General features: G+C 44.2%; 1 long non-coding RNA gene across 1 annotated transcript; it reads right to left on the reverse strand.

Moving 5' to 3' along the window:
• Positions 1–2,496: 2,496 nt before the first annotated feature.
• Positions 2,497–11,677, reverse strand: LOC132668756 (uncharacterized). Its single transcript, XR_013556403.1, has 5 exons — positions 11,573–11,677; positions 10,289–10,426; positions 8,687–8,814; positions 6,791–6,879; positions 2,497–4,131 (listed from the first exon to the last, which is right to left on the reverse strand). It is a non-coding gene; the product is annotated as an uncharacterized LOC132668756 (long non-coding RNA).
• Between the last annotated feature and the right edge of the window lie 1,237 nt (positions 11,678–12,914).

A 12,914-nucleotide genomic window follows, 5' to 3' on the forward strand; every position in this document is an offset into this window, starting at 1 on the left:
GAATATAATATAATATATATTCTATATATTATAATATATATTCTATATATTATAATATATATTCTATATATTATAATATATATAATATTGTAATATAGCATAGTATATGATAAAATTATATGATAAATACATAATATGTTATGTGTAATATACAGTGCATGATATAAAATGTTTACCTTATACTACATGTATAGTAATATACAATACATTAATATATGATACAGTATATGGTATATTACAAGGTAGGAAACATTTTACATTACGCATAACATATTCTATATATAACACATTATATAATATTATTGCCATATAATTTTATCATAAAATATACCATATTACAATATACTACAATGTATATAACTACTAATATACTATAGGTATATAGCATACAGACATATATATATATATAAAATGTGATGGAATGAATGAATGAGAGCATGAAAGAGTCTGAGAAGGAAGTGGTGAAGAGCGTTATTCTGAATGTGTACTGATCTGAGGATATCCCCAGACACAGTTGCCACACAAGGTTTGGATCCAGATTCTATCTCTAACCAGCTATGCGTTTGCAGGCAAATCCCTTGGTCACCTGAGTCCAAGTAAAATAAGGACAACTATACTATGAGTTAGCCTCTGTTGACACTTCCTGTGTACCAGACACAGTGCTAAGCACGTTGCATGTCCAAACTTAATGAATCTACCAAGTACCCTATTAGTCAGGTATTATTTTTGGCCCTATTTATAGGTGAGGAAATTAAGGCGCAGTGATCGCAAGTAATTCGCTCAAGGGCACACAGCTAGAACAGGATGGGGATTCTGGCTCCAGAGCTCACGTGCTTAATTCCTAGAGTAGGGACGAAATGAAACAGTGGGCATACACCATTTCACCCAGCACCCAACACGTACTAACAGCTCAGTCAATGCTAGCTAGCCAGCCTTTGCCTCTCCCTTTTAAGGACGACAACCTCTGGCTTAGCACATGTGCTGTTAAAACTTGACAATATATTTATTTGCCTTATAAAGAATGGAAGAAGAAATCAGCTTGCATAGATTTTATTTCCAAACTATCTATAAATAATAAGTTAAGGAAAACTTGCCTTTCCTATTTAAAGGTCTAATTTAGATCCTTTATCAAAATGATTTAAAATGCCTTTCACTGGGAAACCATATTTCAAAGACTTTATTTATTAGACTTCTTGAAAGTGTGTTTTTAATGCACATTCTGACTTTTTGCCAAACCTCTTCTCTGAAACAGTAAAATTAGAGCCGCCCCCTCTTTAAAGAGTTATATTTATTAGATTTTTACATATTGATACAGTACAATCTATCAAAATAAATCTGAGAATGGGCACATAAATCTTCCACTCTTCCAACATTCTTTATATCCAGAGTCTCCACAGTAATTTCCATCTGACAAACGCTCAGAGGAGTCTGGGGGCGAGGAACTTCTTTTCTAAAGAATCAAAGCTTCATCTTCAAGTGTAACTTCTCTGGCTACCTTCACCTCCCTCACCACCATGGCTGCACTTGGACCAGAGTGGCTGTGTGTGTGTGTGTTTTATCTGACACCGGTAATTAAATGTAATTGCCTTTTAAGCCTAAACAGCTGTGAGCTCTACAAAATGCACACGACTCATAAGCCAAGGCCTGAACCAGTGTTTCAACCTCTTGGGAGAATGCTCGAAGATACGTCACCATTTTGCATCTTTTCATGCTGCACCCTTCAACACCTTTCTTCCTTTCGATTTAAATTAAAGACAATTACTTCAAAAGAAGATACCTATTTCTAAAACTTCGGTGGGTGGATTCTGAGTGATTTCAAATAGTGTACGTGTTGCCAACATCCCAGTGATTTTGAACGTGAGACTTTCTTTTCTGTAATTCAGAGATCTCTACGGTGACATGTCATAGACACGAGGACGCTCAGGGGCATGGATATGTATCATATTTGATACATGGGTTACCCGTTTGACAGTGTAGAGGTCAAGAAATTCTAGGGGCGCCTGGGTGGCTCAGTCGGTTAAGCATCCAACTGCAGCTCAGGTCATGATCTAATGGTTCATGGGTTTGAGCCCCGCGTCGGGCTCTGTGCTGACAGCTCCGAGCCTGGAGCCTGCTTCGGATTCTATGTCTCCCTCCCTCTCTGCAACTCCTCCACTCATGCTCTCTGTCTGTCAAAAATAAATAAACATTAAAAAAATTTTTTTTAAAGAAATTCTAGTGAGAGATAAGATCTCGGGCCTCCCTTTTTCGGGAGAGGAACATTTTAATCTCCAAAGCGTTGAGCATGATAAGTGCATGCATTGTATCTTCCTTTTTAAAACCCGTGAACTAGTTTGTATTGCATGGGGCTCCAGGTGCACTTATCAAATGAGGACAAATTTAAAAATGACAATTTTCATCAGGTAATTTGACCCTCCGTAAGGGGGAGAGGTATATATGACCCTGTAGGAAGAGTCTGAGTCAGTTTTTGCACTACCCTGGTGATGGACTCAATATTTGCGTCCCTGCTCCCACCCACCCAACACCCGTATGTTGAAGCCCTAACATGCAATGTAATAATATTTGGAGATGAGTTTTTGGAGACGTACTTAGATCTAAATGAGACCATGAAGTTGGGATCCTCATGGAATTACTGAATGCCCTTAGAGGAAGAGGAAGAGGAAGGGGAAGAGAGAGAGAGAGAGAGAGAGAGATGTCTCTCCATACGCATATGCCAAGGAAAGACCATGTGCAGACACAGCGAAAAGGTGACCAGCTGTGCATAAACCAGGAGGGGAAGTCTCCCCAGAACCCAACCATTCTGGTACCCTGAAGGTAGACTTCCCAGGCTCCAGAACTGCGAGAAATGAATGTCTGCTGTTTAAGTCACCCAGCCTGCGGTATTTTGTTAGAGCTACCCAAGCTGAGAAAAACATCAAACTCAGTGTTCTTGAAAGATGAAAATAAAGCTGTGCTGGTATCCATGCTTTGACGAATACCCACAGCCTCTCTCCCTCTGCTGGTCCGGTGTCCCCTTCCGTCCTTCCACCTCCGCTATCTCAAACAGTCACGATCCCCCGATTGCCATGTGGCGGGGTCCAAACCGCTGAACGTGGCATCCCAAATCCTTTCTAATCGGTCCCCGCTGATTTCTGCAACTGCCTCTCCAGGGGATCACATCTCTAAGTGACCTGCCTCACCATGGCCAGCCCGCTATCCATTTCCATTTATAGCCCAAAAGCACCTTGGTTTTCCACTGTTTCCAGCCCCACCTGGGCACCCTAACTTTGACCCCCCTCTTAATCCAAATATTTAGCCGATGCAAATTCTCCCGCAGGTCCAGGGTGAAGTATGTCCCTCATGCTGGGTACATAGAAGCTAACATAACCAGTTGGGAGGAAGGTAGACAGCAGGAATGGGCAGGAAGGAGAATGGAAGAATGGAAGGAGGTGGGTTCAGTGAGAGCTGGCTTCTTCTGTACCTCATACACATATCATCTGCTGCCTCCACTCACATGCCCCTTGGGACTTAGAGCGACTTTCTGAACAAGAGACAGCACCAAGGCCACCCAGGGCTTCAGCACGACTGAGAGATTCTTGCCATTTTGAGTAAAAGGAAGGAGCAGAACTAAAATTTCTTATGAACCTACTATGTGCCAGGAAATTCTAAGTACTTTAACATATTCATTTTCCACTGCAATCCTCAAAAGCAGATTTAAAACAAAACAAAACCTTTCCTGGGGTGCCTGGGTCACTTCGGTAGCGGGTTGAGTGTCCAACTCTTGATTTTGGTTCAGGTTATGACGTCATGGTTCTTGGGATGGAGCCCTGCTTCGGGCTCTGCACTTACAGGGCAGAGCCTACTTGGGATTTTTTTTCTCTCTCTCTCTTTCTCTGTCTCAAAATAAATAAACATTAAAAAAAAAAGCTCTTCTTTTATAAGTAAGAAAAAGGAGGCCCAGAAGTCTTGTCATGAAAGAATTTAGAGTAGGATTTGAATCCAGACCTTCTTCCATTCTATCAACTTGTTGTTTGTTGTTTTTAGTATGAGTAGCTATGTTGAAAACTATTCAGCCAGGCACTGAGGTCCCAGAAATGATATGACCTGATTAGTGTTTTCTAGTGGCTTCCAGTTTGAGAGAATGGAGCACACCTGTAAACACAATAAAGCAAGAAAGGGTAAACAAGATTCAACCAACAGTCCATACTGTTCATTTGCCTACACTCCTTGAGGCACACTTATTGAGCATCTGCTAAATGCCAAGTACTATCTCGTGACTTTCCCGTGTTTATACTTTTAGACCTGTGGGGTCTCTGCAGAACTCTGTGGGATCAGTATGACCAGTATTCAATGCATTTGAATGCATTGACAAGAGTTCAATTAACACGTCCATGTTTCCTCAACTGGTACAAAGAAGAAAGCTTAAACCACGTGTCAGAAGCCCATTGAGAAATGGACCCGGGAGCGCCTGGGTGGCTCCGTCAGTTAAGTGTTCAACTTTGGCTCAGGTCATGACCTCATGGTTCACGGGTTCAAGCCCCACAGCAGGGTCTGTGATGACAGCTCAGAGCCTGGAACCTGCTTCAGATTCTGAGTCTCCCTCTCTCTCTGCCCCTCCCTCGCCTGCCTCTCTCTCTCTCCCTCTCTCTCAAAAATAAATACACATTTAAAAAATCTTTGTTAATGAACCCAATGTTAGAATGTTTTGTGCATAGATTTGTGTATCCGTATCTTATTTACGCACTGAGGCATAAATTCACTTACAGAGTCTTACGGTCAGGCAACTGGGATGACATTTAGAGCCACAAGGTCTTAGATTCATCCAGTGTCTTTAAGTTGTGTTACAGTTTTGCAGTCATTGGCCATAAGGAGCGGGACACAAGAGGAACAAATGGGCCCTGTCTCTGCTACAGCAGCGGGGATGAATATCACCACCTTCGGCTTGCACGGAACTGGGGCTTGACGACACCACACATCAGTCACAGGGTCTGAGAGCTACTATTAGACACGTTTAGTGGGTCCACATAAATCTCTTTTAGCATAATTTGTTCCTTCCTAAAAGAGGAGGGAGAGAGAGAATGGGGTGGGGGTGGGGGAGAGAAAGGGAGATCATATTTGTACAAATCTGCGTTTGGAAGTCCTAAAAAGCAATCAGAGCCAAAGACCAAGAGGACCAGCGACACTCGAGAGGTAGGGATTTTGAAGCTGGAAGCCCTGTGAGAAGCCAACATGGTAAGAGGGACAGAACCCAACAAGAAGTGTTCACCACTCACTTGGCCAGACACAGCCGAAAGCCATGTGCTGGGAATGTATGGCCAGAGCCACAAGGAGAAAACTAGCCCCTGGATCAGTACCTGGCTTCATATGTTATTTTTGCTATTTTTTTTTCCTTTGATTTCTTCTTTGACTCATAGGTTCTCTCTTCTTTTTTTAATTTTTATTACTTAGTTATTTATTGTATATATAATTTCTCATCAAGTTAGCTAACTACAGTGTATATAGTGTGTTCTTGGTCCGGGGGGTAGATTCCCATGATTCATCGTTTACATGCAACACCCGTGCTCATCCCAACAAGTGCCCTCCTCAATGCCCATCACCATTTCCTCCTCCCCCGCTACCCCCCCCAAATCAACCCTCAGTTTGTTCTCCTCCTTCAAGAGTCTCTTATGGTTTGCCTCCCTCCCTCTCTGTTTGAAACTACTTTTTCCCCTTCCCTCCCCTCCATGGTCCTCTGCTAAGTTTCTCAAGTTCCACATATGAGTGAAAACACATGGTATCTGTCTTTCTCTGACTGACTTATTTCACTTAACATAATACCCTCCAATTCTATCCACGTTATTGCAAATGTCAGGATTTCATTCTTTCTCATTGCCAAGTAGTATTCCATTGTATATACAAACCACATCTTCTTTATCCATTCATCTTTTTGCTATTTTTATGGGCTGATAACTGCATGATTCTGGTAACTCAGTTGGGTGTTCTCTCTCTCTCTCTCTCTCTCTCTTCCTCTCTCATAGGTTCTGTCTCATAGGCCATAGAATGGATTTCTGTGCTGAAAGGTAACAATTAGCCTGGTAATAGAATATTCCTGATGTGTTTCTACTTTGCTTTATCTTTTTTTTTTTCCTGTGATTTTCCTACAGATAATAATTTAAAAAAAAAACCTATCAGTACTAGATTTTTATTTGGAAGTTCTAGAGATGCCCTTAAAGTAACCATTTCTCTGAATGGATGGTTTGGATCATAGCAATCTGTGCCTTCCTTGGTTCTTGAGAACAATCTTATCACTGAGGAAATCATGCCTCAGGACTAATTTCCTTTGATTCTGGAGTCGACACAGAGTGGCTTAACTCTGGGGCTACCTGGGATAAGAGTTTCTGACATGCAGACTATGTGTAAGGCCTGGTTTGATGGGGAGACTCACCCCAGGCTATAGACAGTGTTCTTCACACACCACCCAGCAGATATTGTGATCTGACAAGGAATCAGGGCCTTGCTTTCCATGTTGATGCTCCCAGGGATCCCACAGAACATTATACCAGGGAATTCTCGTTAGCAAATTCTCTTCACTACTAAAGCAAGACAGAGCTGCAGAAGGAAAATTTGGCCTCATTCTTAAAATATAGTTTTGAAGGTAAATTTGCTTTCATGGTGGCCTATAACATAGCCCCTAATGGCTCCTATTTCCTGGTGCACACATTCTTGTGTAAACCCTTTCCCTTGAGTGTGTGCTAGACCCAGTGACTAACCTCTAATGAATAGTATATGGCAAAGGCAGTGAGATGACACCTACAAGACTATTGGTACTCACGTGGTCACAGGTAGACACCATCAGTTCCTCACAAGTGGCTAGCCAGGGAGTTGGGGCTTCATGTTGGTCCCAACATGGCAGCTTGCTTCCTACAGAGAGAGCAAGCCACGAGAGAATGATGAGACACGAAAGATAGAAGCCACAGTCCATTTGTTTGTTTGTTTGTTTATTTGTTTGTTTGTTTTGAGAGAGAGAGTAGGAGAGGGGCAGAGAGAGAGGGGGAGAGAGAGAATCCCAAGCAGGCTCCGCACTGTCGGGACAGAACCCAAAGAAGGGCTCGATCCCACAAACCGCGAGACCATGACCTGAGCCGAGATCAAGAGTTGGACACTTAACCAAATGAGCCACCCAGGCGCCCCTAGAGGTCACAGTCTTTTTATAACCTAACATTGGAAGTGACATCCATTGGTTCTGCCATAAGCTGTTCATTAGAGGCAAGGCACTAAGCTTAGCCCACACTCAAGAGAAAAGAACGGTCGCACTTTTTAAAGGGAGAAATGGCCAAAAATTTATGGACCTAAAAATTACCTCAGCCCCAATCTAACAGAGTTAGCAGGAAATCCTTCCATTTGGGGGGCCACGTTGCTCTTCCAGGCTAACTTCAGAATCCCTGGAACTTACTTGGTTTTATTGAAAGAGGAGAAAAGCCTCTAGAACTATTCTGGGCATCAAAGCAGAAGAGGTTATGTTCTAGATTTAGCATGTCTCTCCTAAGTAGGCAAGGTCTTCTCTGCCCAAGGTGTTCAACAAAGGTTTTACACCCCACACCTGTGTTCCCAGTTCATTTCAAGTCCTGCACCATTCACAAAGCAAGTCGGTCCACAAAGCATCCCTTTGGACAGAGCTCTGCTTTGGAGTAAGAAACCCATGAATCACAGTCAGGTATAAACAGAAATGACTTGACTGCCTTGGTTATTCACACTCTTACCCTATTTCCCCAATGAGTTAGATAACCAAAAACTCCTTCCTGCTAGATCTTAGAAACCCCCTTCTTCTCCCCTCATGTTTCTTCAACCAAAATAGAAAGTTGGAAGCTATTGTTCTTTTTTATTCTTCTCTCCTTTTTTAAGACCTCTCCAAGACAGGTCAAGTGCACACAGTATCTATTTCAAAGCCTTTAAAATTATATTTTAGGGGGCAATTTAGCCAATTATTATTTTAAAGTACACTCTTTCTTAGAGAAATATCAGTCTGTATAGAATTTCCTCTACAGGGAGCCTGAATGGCTCAGTCGGTTAAGCATCTGACTTAGGCTCAGGTCATGATCTCACGGTTTATGAATTTGAGCCCCCACATCGGGCTCTGTGCGGACAGCTCAGAGCCAGGAGCCTGCTTCAGATTTTGTGTCTCCCTCTCTGTCTGCCCCTCTCCCACTCACACTGTCTCTGTCTCTCAAAAATAAAGATTAAAAAAAATTTTTTTTTAAAAAGCATTTCCTCTGAGAAGGATGCCTAGGTGCCTCAGTCATTTGAGTGTCTGACTCTTGATATTGGCTCAGGTCATGATCTCACAGGTGGTGGGTTTGAGCCCCATGTCTGGCTCTGTGCTGACAGCATGGAGCCCGCTTGGGATTCTCTCTCTCCATCTCTCTCTGCCTCTTCCCTCAAAAGAAATAAATAAACATTTTTAAAAATTTAAAGAAAAAAGAGTCTCCTCTAAGAAATGCACACGTGAGGGAAGACTTTTCTCTAACCTTGAAATTTTCTAAATCATTCTATCTATTTATTTTTAAAGATCTTATCGTTAATGTCTACACCCACCATGGGGCTTGAACTTCCAACCCGAGATCAAGAGTTGCATACTCTGCCAACTGAGCCAGCCACCCCAAAACATTTTGAATCAAACCAAAATGGTTTGTGAATCAAGGGTTACTAGTCTTGGCTTGCAGTGGCTCACCTGAGTCTGATGAACTCGAACCTTCCTACAGGCAGTTACTTCATTCACACATGGTCGTGTCTGAACCTCAAACCCAGGTTTCTGTGGTTGACTCCTTGCGAATTAGTTTAGGGCTCTTATTTGACCAGCTAAGGAAGCAAATTCAGAAATATAGTACCCAGGCTTTGAGCAGAGGGAGGCTATTCTTCTAAGGCTGGGTCATGGCATAAAAAGACCAGAAATGGACCCAAAAGTTAGCATCCGTGAAAATATGCTACAGTCTGTGACAAATAAGGCAAGTCGTATTTGGTCCATGCGCTAATATATCCCCTCGGTCCCTTCTCTCAAGAAACTGCTCGCACTGACAGAGAACATGTTGTCATCCTTGGTGTATTTTTTAAAAGTTTTTTTTTAATGTTTTATTTATTTTTGGAAGAAAGAGAGAGAGAGCACACAAGCGGGGAAGGGGCAGAGAGGGGTGCGGGGGTCAGAGGATTCAACGCCGGCTCTGTGCTGTCAGCAAGGAACCCAGTGCAGGGCTCGAACTCATGAACCGCGGGCACCGTGACCTGAGCCGAAGTCAGATGCTCAATCAAATGAGCCAGCCGGGTGTCCCTTTTGGTTTGCTTTTTAACCTGTGACTTCCTATCTTTAAACTTTTTTAAAGGAGCCCCCAAAATGATATTATGAACAACTGAGAAAATGCGTTCAAGCTACCTAAAGTATCTAAGAATAGTACCTTCCTGGTGACTTGTAGGATGAGCTAAAGCAAATGCACTTAGAACTGGACTCACCACTTTTTCATAATGGGATGGACTAAATTACCCATTATATAGGAATCACACATAAAAGCCTTCCTCTCCATCAAGTGATAGATCAAAGGAAGGAAGGATGAGTGGTCTACAGGCATGAGCCACACCTCCCGAATTCTGAGACCAGGACTGAACAGCCTGCATTTTAACTACCTCTCCTTGACATGAAACAGTCTTCATGTGTCTCCCACTGAGGAGAGTCAGGTAGGCTCAGCTACAAAGATTTTCTTCCGTTGCCCACCGCCCGCCCCCTCCCTTTTCCTTTACCATTCCATCGGAAGGATGACAGGTCCCTGACTGGGCTCAGGTGAATCTAATTTAAAATCCGGACTTGGCGCGTCCCTCCCATCTGAGCCTTGCAGGGAGGGCATCTGTCAGCATCACAGCGTGGGTCCCTGGCATATTTACGGTCGCAGTGATGGCCTGGTCATCCCTCCGCAGCTGCAGTGGCTCCCGATTCCTGCCCCCATCTGCGTGGAAACTACCCAACCAGATATTCTGACTTGCAGCGACAGATGAAAACGCGCCGTGTCCCCCCAGCACCCTGCTGCCCTCATCCCCTCTTGGGCAGAGTACCGAGGGGCCATCAGTGTGCCATTCCAGCAGCCATCTTGTGGCGGTGTTGCAAATTCATCGGTATTCTAAAGAAGCCATGCGTTTGTCCCCTCACTCGCTCTGCAGACATTACCAAGGGTCTCCTATGGGCCAGCCACACGCCTAGTCGTTGAAATGCAATCACAGACTCGCCACCCCATCCGTGACCTCGTGGAGTTCACTTTCTTCACGCCTCCCGTATGGGGAGCTTTCTGACCTGTGTTTCTTAATTTCCGAGAAGTGGATGCCAAATGACAGGCAGGTCTCTGCTGAGGAATTCTTTGGCTGAGGATTTCTTTTGCAGATTCCTAAGGTCTAACCCTGGCAGGACTTGCCCAGGGTACACACACGACCCCTGAAACGGGAAGATGTGAGTTGAACCATCAAGACCCCTGGACTAGAAGCCAAAGGAGGCATCCGGCATGTTGCCCACTGGACGCTTTTTCAAGGCCCAGTTATATGCCAGCCCGATGCCCACGACTCTGCACACACAAACCAGTCACACGGGCTCCGATTCTCAGGGCAGTGACAGTCTAGGTGGTGCTGGGATGGGGAGGCGAACAGATAAACAATTTAGAAACATTCATAGTGGAGGTGTGTGCAGGTAACAATAAATGTCGTTAAAATAATAAGGAAAGAAAGGAAGTCTGAGACCTAGGCCAAGCCCTTTATCCCTTTGCCCTCAGTCTCCTCATGTAGAAAATGGGCATGATTCTGGATCATTTTCAGGGTACCTTCCCCTGCACCTAGGACACATGGTCCAGGCTGAACCAGTGGCCCAAATCTACCCGTTCACTTCTTTTCTGCACCTCCTGAGAACACCCCAACCTGAGTCCGTGTGTCTGACCATTCTGTTCCCAGCCAGGAACAAACAAAACACAGCTCGCATTCACAAGAAGTTACCAAGAGCTTTCACAGACACGGTTCATTGGATCATGTCTCTTCTCTACACACAAAGAACAGGTCTGAGGTTGTTCTTTCCCTTTTATGGGTGAAAACCTTCAAGCCTCAAAGAGGTGAAATAATTTGATCAAGATCTGAGAAGAAGAAATAAGCCATGAAGCTGAATTTATTTATTTATTTGCCTATTTATTTATTTATTTAGAAAGAAGTCCACTTACCTGTTTTCCCTAAGGATACCCCAACAGAGTAAGGAAGAGTAGTTTTGTTTGTTTTTAATGTTTACTTTTGAGAGAGAGAGACAGAGAGAGACAGAGGATCTGAAGAAGGCCCCAATGCGGGGCTCAAACTCACAAACTGTGAAGTCAGACCTGAGCCAAAGTCAGACGCTTAACTGAGCGGCCCAGGCGCCCCAGAAGCTAAGGCCTTCTGCCTCCAGATTCCACACATGCCTAGACTAGTGAGCAGGACGGATCGGAAGAGGAAGGAAGCAAGGGTCCCCAGGTCACAGCAGGCATCACCAGCAGAGCTGGATTTGTGACAAACGCAGCACAGGTGAAGGGCCCTGGAGGATGCAACAAGCTGGCCTGGGCAATCTCACCTCCACAACTGCCTCCTGGACCCTCTGTCAGTTCCGGTTCTGCGGCCTGTGGCACCTTCTCCAGCCTGTGCCTGTGAATCAACCATAGGGCTGCACACAGTGGCGGGGGGGGGGGGGGGGGGGGTAGTTTTGCAGAGCCAAAGGCACTGTTTGCCAGCAAATACAAGAACCCCCCCCCCCCGCAACGGCCTGCAAACCGGAAGTGAAACCGGATGCGAAACCAAACCCTCGGGTCATCGGAGCGTGACTTCCTCTCCAGCGACTTCCGTTATTGCCATGTGTCCTGCCCCAGTGACCTCTTCCGTGTAGGAGGCTTTGAGAAAGCATATTCATATGCAGGGACAAAGGCAGGGAAGACAGAGGTGAGCCCGGATTCTAAGAATTGGAGGGGTTTCCTTCCCACACATAACCAGTCCAAACCAAAGTCCTCAGGAGATTGTCAGGCCGGCTTTTCTTGTTTTACCCTATTTTACCACAACAGATGCGGCATGTTGAACATTTCTTATGAATGAAAAAGAAAGAATGAGTATTTATCCAAAGCAATTAAGAGTTAACTCTTAACAATGTGGCTGAGGGGTATGTGGGCGACTCAGTTGGTTAAGCTGCCAATGCTTGATTTTGGCCCAGGTCATGATCTCACGTTTGTTGAGTTCGAACGCTCCATCGGGCTCTGCCCTCACAGCACAGAGCCTGCTTCAGATCCCCTGTTTCCCTCTCACTACCCCTCCCCGACTTGTGCGAGCCTGCTCTCTCTCTATGTCTCAAAAATAAATGTTTCAATAAATAAATAAAAAGTAGCTATTCGATATCTAGAGAAAGGTAATTTTTCGCTTTGTACCCCATAAATCAAGTTTACATCAATGCTTTTTACATACCCATTGGGGGGGTCCCACTCATATGACAATACCTCATCTTCATCAATGTGATCCCCATACCCATGTTGGGAGTTTTGTCTTATTCTCTGCATTTTATGGAGGAGGCACTTCGTTATTCCACTTCAAAGCTGCACCCCTAATCTGCTTTGTCCCGAGGCCATGCAGAGCAAAGCGGAAAGTGGCCTTTCCACAGGGACTGGGAAAAAACACCAATAACCACCTTTGGAAAATATTTCTCCTACCTGGCTGTGTACTTGAATTAAAGCATGAAACAACTTCAAATGGAGACGAATCAATACATTAAATCATTGTTATCTTCTATTCACCTTTTATTCTAAGGAGTTAGGTTTACTGCCAATCCACCTTGAGATCCCTCACTAATGACGCAGGGGCACATGGGGGGCGTTTAGGAATAATGCCTCTGGAAAAAGGTATTCCCTTGGGAAGTTAGGTCAGGACATGAGGCA

The sequence above is a fragment of the Panthera onca genome, chromosome B3, assembly GCF_046562875.1.
Source record: "Panthera onca isolate mPanOnc1 chromosome B3, mPanOnc1 haplotype 2, whole genome shotgun sequence".
NCBI lineage: Eukaryota > Metazoa > Chordata > Mammalia > Carnivora > Felidae > Panthera > Panthera onca.